The sequence below is a fragment of the Ceratotherium simum genome, chromosome 28 (assembly GCF_057802395.1).
Source record: "Ceratotherium simum simum isolate JZ-2026a chromosome 28, ASM5780239v1, whole genome shotgun sequence".
Taxonomy (NCBI): Eukaryota; Metazoa; Chordata; class Mammalia; order Perissodactyla; family Rhinocerotidae; genus Ceratotherium; species Ceratotherium simum.
Genome location: NC_141927.1, coordinates 6422851 through 6429378, shown reverse-complemented (window position 1 = coordinate 6429378; position 6528 = coordinate 6422851).

Sequence of the window (6528 nt, the reverse complement as noted above, 5' to 3'; positions counted from 1 at the left end):
GAGAGGTGGCTGCAGGAACCCACAGCAGGTTCACTCAGCAGGTTCACACGGCTGCCGTCTTCAGGGACGAGGGCGTCCTGTGAGTAGGGACTTGGTATTCTTCCTGCAGGGCTGATGCACACCTGGAGAAACACACTAGGGCTCAACGTGGGGTCTTTAAGGCAGAATTATCCAGAGGTAGACAGGCCCTCTCAGGTGGCAAGGGGGTTACACTCACTGGAGGTGCTCAGATAAAGCCTGGACAGCCCCTTAACAAAGAGACCATGAAGGGAATTCAAGGACTAGAAAATTCAGCTCAAAGTGATCTTTTGGGTCCTGACCCGATGGCTCTGTGCGAGAGTGAGTGGGGGCCACAGGTGGGGGACTTTAATGTCTGTTCTGGGGAGTTTTCCTCCCTTGAGGAGAAGAAGAGAACCAGAGAATGAAAACCAGGGTTTTGAGAGGGATCTGAAGATGAGCACGTCAGCCTCCCTGCCCTCCCGGAGTCCTTACCAGTCAGGTTTCTGAGTGATCTAGAATATCCGGCCCATGGATATCCATGACACTTCACCCCAGGAGACCTCAGCTCTCTGCCTGGTGGAAGGAGAGTCAAAGAAAAAAACAGCTGGACAGGAGTTAAAACAGTAAAAAAAACAATTTTATTGAGGACTATTGCAATAGAGGAAAAGAGACTTTGATACTGAACTGGGCTCAATTCCGGATACCGCAGAGACAAATGGGGATTTACAGCCAGGGAGCAGGGGTGGGGTCAGTGGGTGGAAAATTACTAAGAGGAAACCTCAGGGGCAAGGGGGGTTTCTGGCTAAATCAACTTACTGGGAGTCTTGCTAAAGGCAGGCCAGGTGGTCACACATCCACCGGGGGTTGGTGGGGGATGAGAGATTTGACCAAATAAAGAAGGTGATCAAATATTGAGGGTAGGAGATTCACTTAGCAGGATTCCTGCTAAAATTGGACAATGCAGACAGGAACATGGAAATAGACCTAGTGAAAAGTTCAGAGGAGAGTAAGTAGCATTTGGTCAAGGAGAGAATCTTTGTCAGGAGGATGTGGAGAGCAGCATCAGTGACCCTGCCCAGGACAGGAGAGGGGCTTCTGTGAGCCAGGACGTCTGGCCTTTCCCCTCTACGAGGCAGGCTCGCCAAGGACTGAATGCTCATGCCTACCTTGGGAAAAACAGTTATTGGACAGAGCGTTCTACATTGCTACATTACTTGTCTGAATCTTTGTGGCCAGAACTCATGGAGCACAAGTATGACATTTGGAGATGGCAGTGCCAATGCCCTCCAGGCAAAGACCACCAGGAACCACCTGGAGTTGAACCAGTTGGGTCTATGACTCATCGCAGCAAGGGAGAACGCACCCCCCGAGAGGCATCTCAGTAAGAGAGTATTAGGACATAGAGGATTTGGGCTTTGGTTGGGTGGATTTGGAGAGGGCCCAAGGAAGCGGGGGCTCACTCCGGACTGGGTGCAATCCTATGACTGGATATCACAATAAATCTCATCTACGGAGAGGGCAGACGAGAGCGAGAAGGAAGCTGCAATTGGGAAAGAACACTGAACTGGAAGGGGGCGGTGTTTTGAAGGTTGTCCAGTGACGCTGGTTTTGTCATATCTATTAGGTCTCCACGTGGCCTCATCTGAAGTTGATATTCTGTGTGGTCATTTGTGGCCAACAGAACACGTAGCCTGACTGTGGGCATCAGACGAGCTCCCGAAGTCAGGGGCTGCTCTTTTCTCCCTCAGAATATTAATCGTAGCTTGACTGCTGTTTGTTAGGCTGTGTTACATGTTGGATCTAGTCTATTGACGCTACTTCTTCAGGGAATGGCCATCACCCAGAACTTTGAAATGTGTTGCTCCCACGGTATTCACTCTAAGGGCATTTATCCTATATCTGCTGTCACACCTACTTTTTTAAATTTTTCTAAGGCTCCCTCACTTCCCTCTTCTCCTGTGAAGCTACACAGGAAGCAACAAAAGGCCTCTGGTCTCCCTAAACACTACAGACCATATACACATTCCCTTCATTGCCATTTCCACCAACAGCAGGCAAACCCTGGCTCTCCGGGACCTGCAGGGAATCAGGTCCGATTTCCATAGATGTTTCTGTAACGTTGTGCACTCCTTGTGACAGGCTATTTTCTTCAGCACTTTGCCCTGGTGAGGCCTGGTCTGATGGATGGCTGTGGCAAACACTCAGTAAACACCCCTTAAGTGGCACTGAATGTCTAGGTTTTTCTGATTTCTGACTAAGGATTTTACTTCTCACAAGCAAAGCTTCTGGACAACCATTTTGGAAGTGGGTCTTTGCAAAACGATTGCACACCTCCCTCCCTTTTCAGCAGAGGACTCTGGCAACTCAGAGAGGCAGTGTGACTGCCTCTCTCACGCTCACACGGGGTAATTGACAGTCTAACAAAGGGAGTGTTTGCAATATTGTGGGGTAGAGTTACAGAAACCGAGGAGGGATGGCTGGTGGAGCACCCCAGCTTGCTGTTACGCCCTTGGGGGCAAGAGAGGGGGCTGCCATCAGACCCGGGAGAGCTCTAGCTGCAGCTAGGCCAGGGGATCTGTGCTGTGCTCTTGGCAAGGACCAATGGCAACCGGTAGTGGCTCAGCAGGAGGGATCCAGGGAAATGAATGCCCTGTCCCGGCTCTCATGCTGGCAAGGCCAGGCCACACCTACCGGGAAGCCAGAGGACACGGAGCTCTCAATGCTGTCTCCAAAATCAGCTCCCATAGCCAGCTCAGCATGAAGAGGCCAGTCTGGGGGGAGCTGAGAACAACCACGGTCACCACACAGCAATGCCCGTGGGACATCGTTCACTAGCTGTGGAGCGCTTAGCCTCTATACGGAACACCCCAAGCTGTGGCCATTTTAAATGTGTCTGCTTTTTGTCATTTTCCTCATCCCTCAAGCAGAGGAAAATAAAGCAATTTATTTTTATGTATCTAGTTACTTAAAATCTGAACTGCTGGTTAAAATCTTTCTATGGCCTTTGCAGGCACAGGGACGTAATTCATTGCAGGTACTTCTGGTAAGAAGCAGAAAAATGAAATGGAAGTTTTACATCTTCTGCCCACCTATAACATCAGAAGGGAGCCTAGAAGGAAGAGAACTTTTGGACATCTATTTGCAGCTCTTTCATAATATGCTAGAGTGGTACAACTGAAAAAGAATCAGATATGATATACTGAGGTTAAGCTCCTTCTTTAAAAGCAGGTGCATTTGTCAGCTTTGGGTGCATAACAAGCACCACAACACTTCACTGGCATAAAAGGACGAGTGATTATTTTTCAGCAGGGTTGCACATCATCTAAGGGGGCTCCTCTTCAGGCTGCAGGTCACAGTCACATGTGCTCTACATCCTGAGGGAGAGGGCAGTGGACGTGCTGGTCAGAAATTCCCAGAGGGACAGGGGGAAACGTGATGTGCTGCCACTCCTGCCCACGTTCCGTGGCCTCAACCAGTCACATGGCCAAGCCCAACTTCCATGGGCAAGAGTAGAAGGGTAGTCTACCAGAACTGGTCAATGGCTCCACTTCACGCATGTCCTGTTTCTCCATCGTGTGGTGCTGAACTTCATGGCTATAGAATTTAAAACAGCAGGGAGAGTTAATGCACATCTACCAAGGGCTCTGGATTTGTAAATCCAGAAACAGATTCAATGCATATCCTGAAGCCTCTAACTCCAGAGATGGGTTTAATATTCACGTCCTGATGTGTCTGTTTTCATAAGGCAAAAAAGAGATTTGATACACATTTCTTCTCACCACTCCACAGGATTGTCAGGAGCTCTGTGACCCATGTTTTGGGCCTGATGTTGGCCATTTCCACCTTGGTTTTGATTCTCTATTCCTTCCTTTCTTTTAACCCCAGTCAGCCTACCAATTCCTAAAATTCAGGGTTTTTCACAACACTTGGAAAGGCAACCAGAGCAACCTGAGAGAAGATCCAGAAAGCAGGCCCCCAGAGTAGGGCACTGTGTGAGGCCCAGAAAAGAAACCCAGCTCCCTAAGTCGGCCTCTGAGTCACTTCTCTCCTGCATCCTTTTCCTCTTCCCACAGAGAGAAGAGGCATCTGCAGAGCAGTCCAGGGCCCAGGGAAAGGTCTGAAGCAGTGGGACCCTGGGCAGCAGCCTCGTAGGAGGGCCTAAACACCCATGAAATGCCTCATTCTGCTTGGGCTCCGAAGACCAGACAGTAGGTTAACCTAAGAAATTGTTAGGCAGAGCAGTGGTCTGTTTGGTTTTTCGTATTATATTCTGCCATGCCAAGCATGAGATTTTTAAATTCCTTTTGGGCTATTTCCTGAATCAGTTCTCAAGCTAAATGCTGATTACACTTAGAGTTTTTAAGCACCAAGAAAGGATTTTGCTTTAAAACCCAGTCTGGTTGCTCTCTTTAAAATAGGCTGTTACTTTTCTGTCCTCCTGAATCCGATTCTACTTTCCATGTTGTTTGGGATACCCGACCATCCTGGTGTCCCCAGGACTGGGCGGTTTCCTGGGAGGTGATATTTTCGGGCTAAAAGCAGATAGTTCCAGGCCAGTCGGGATGGCTGACCACACAAATACTGTTGGCCCTGTCCAGTTTTTCTAGTTTAATGTAGCCGCCGGGTCAGAGAGGAGAGAAAATACTTGGTGGTTAAAAATCTGGGAGACAATGCTAGTTTCCTGAAATAAGCTCCTACACCACCAAATTGTCATCCCCCACCCCCGTCAATCTTGCAAAAATCAATCTAAGCATGCTAAGCATGACCACAAGGTCAATAGAGTCGTTGACTTTAAGCTGTACCAAATCAGGAGAGATCCTGTTCTGAAGTCAGAGCCATAATCCAGGTTTTAAGTTAACATCTCTCTGGGACCAAATCTCCCATGGAAAAATACCACGGAAAAATCCTTGACTTGACCACACAGATCCATTCATTATGGTGAGACTATAATTACAACATTGTCATCAGGGTTTCCATTATAAATGGAGCTAAATCTTGGTGGAACACAATTCTTTCCAGCTGGAGTAAACCATGGACAGGTTTTCAGTCCATTGGGGATTTGTTTACAAATTGGCCAGGCTAGGAGTGGGAGAAGGGACAGAGGGGGAAGATGAGGTTGGGAATCAAATAAACAATATGGATTTTTGTTCTTAGTCTGTTCTTTAATCTGAAACTAAGAACACCAACAACAGCCAACCAACCAACCAACCAAGGTCAATTAAGGATGTCACTCCAACCAGAAAATTTTGGGTTTAAATGCAACACTTTGTCTTTAATTTACTTTAAAAGAAGGACCATTTGATAAAAGAACAGAGATTTGCTATTTTTTTTTCTTATACCTGAAGTTCAGTCAACCACAGAAGAAATGAGCTTTGGGCTCCCTATACCTTTGAAGGAAGCAATGCGGTGGGGAGATGAGTGTGGGAGATTAGGCCTGGGTTCTCTTCTGTCTCTTTTTCTAGCTAATTCTGTGACTGTACATAAATCACTTCATCTTTCTGAGCCTCAGTTTCCTCTTCCATAAATCAAGGATACTACTAGTTGGTCTGGCTAGATTGCAGAATTCTTGTGTGTGGCCACAGAAGCAGTGGGTATGAACTGTCTTACCCCAGGGACAGGGTCCTTCTGCTCATCCTTCCCAGCCCTCAAGCTGACATCCCAGGTGCCCTCCAGAGAGTGGAGTCTGAGAGTCATCCTGTGTGGTCAGGGGCCTACCGTTTCCTGAGACCATGGAAGAAGGGAGACACCTCCGCCCTCTGTTCTGGATACTGACTCATCCCAAAGCAAATGCATACGGGATCTTGATGGAGGCTTAAGCTTGTTTTTACTAAAGAGTTTTACAGGAATTGCTCCAAAGCTGTAAAATCATTTTGGGGCATCTTGCCATGATCTTGTGACCTTAAATGACAAGAGGGGCAAACCTCATCTATGGAGTCCGTGGGGTTGGGCAGAAACCCTTCTCAGGCCTTGTAGGTTCACACGGTGATAAAATGGCCCTTATGAAACAATCAATAAACAAAACAGGAATTTCAAAAATGTTAGGTCCCTGTGTCGCCTTCTTGTCCCTAGACCATCTAGGAATAGTGAAGGGAAAGGGATCTATTGTGGTTGTGGATCACGTGTTTGCTTTAAATCACATTGCAAAGTGAATGATAACGAGAAAGTTCTACTCAGATATTCAGACTCCACTTTCCATTCTAAACGTCTTAAGAATGTGGAGGTCGGTATATTTTTTTCCCAGCAGTCAGGAAGTAATGTCATTAATCTGAGTGACGGAGTTAGGTGGACAAAGGTCCAAGCTGAATTTTGTAAGGTTATAAAAACTTTCAGGATTTCGAGTCATTTTTTTAAAATAAATGTCAGCTAAAAGCTTAATCTGGCTTAGTTTTGACTTGGGTTTAAAATGAATGGCCAATTCCTTCTCTCTCTTAATTCATGATAATATTTAGCCGTAATTCTGAGCTGCAAAAAGCCCGTCTGTGTAGAGATCAACATCACACTGACATGTTAACGCGTTAGGCAGCTATC